Source organism: Sinocyclocheilus anshuiensis, unplaced genomic scaffold (assembly GCF_001515605.1).
Source record: "Sinocyclocheilus anshuiensis isolate Anshui unplaced genomic scaffold, SAMN03320099.WGS_v1.1 scaffold260, whole genome shotgun sequence".
In the NCBI taxonomy this organism is placed as follows: Eukaryota; Metazoa; Chordata; class Actinopteri; order Cypriniformes; family Cyprinidae; genus Sinocyclocheilus; species Sinocyclocheilus anshuiensis.
Window position 1 is genome coordinate 1,142 of NW_015557134.1, and position 1,046 is coordinate 2,187.

The window sequence follows — 1,046 nt, forward strand, 5'->3', positions numbered from 1 at the left end:
GGATGGCTGACTACTACCATGTTCTGTGAAGGTATTATTATAGCAAACCTGAGCAACTGTGACAGTGGAATTTGTAGTTGTAATGAATAGTCACACATGCATATTGGTAAATTTGAAGTCACAGAAAATGTTTTTTTAGGACTTTTTTTAGGATTTTTTTTTTTTTTTACTCATTCTCTCTAACAAACACAACGGTTACACCTTTTCAAATTCTGAGGTGCACAAATCCTATTCTACAAATCACAAATTAAGAAACTTGTGTGCTCACAGTTAGGCTAGAGTTGCTGCAGAGAATGTGGGGCAAAGCACATTCACACACTCGAATCAAAAATGTAAAGTTATGAGCAAGTTTTGCACATTTGCATAGGCTATACAGTCGTAGTCAGAATTACTGGTAAATATGAACAAAGAAGCCTGTGAAAATAAATCTGCATCATTAATCCTTTTTGATAAAAGATCAAAAAGGGGGTGGGGGGAAGCTCATTAGGAAATAAATGTTTTTCTCTTATACACATCGGCCACAGTTAATGGCACCCTTTTATTCAGTACTTTTTGCAATCTCCTTTTGCCACAATAACAGCTCTGAGTCTCTCCTATATTGCCTGATGAGTTTGGAGATCACCTGACAGATCTTTGTGGAGAGTCTTTGGCCACTCAAATTATCCTCCTCACCTTGTATTAAGACAATATATACACGCATCCTCTTCCAGGGAGATTTGTGACATTTTATACAGTACATATTTATTTTTACAGGCTTCTTTGATCATATTTACTAAGGGTGCCAATAATTCTGACCACGAATGTTAGGTTAGGTCTCACTTAGTCTAGCACAGTACACATTTTACAAAAAAAGTTTTTATTTATTTTTATTTTTTTTTTACAAATGATAGAATTGAATTGAATAGAAAAGGTAAGCGCTAGTATTACTTGATCAGGTGCTGATGAAAAAGATGTGTCTTTAGATGTTTTTGGAAAATGGCTAAAGACTCAGCTGCTCGAATTGAGATAGGCAGGTCATTCTACCATGATCTTATCTACAAATACCA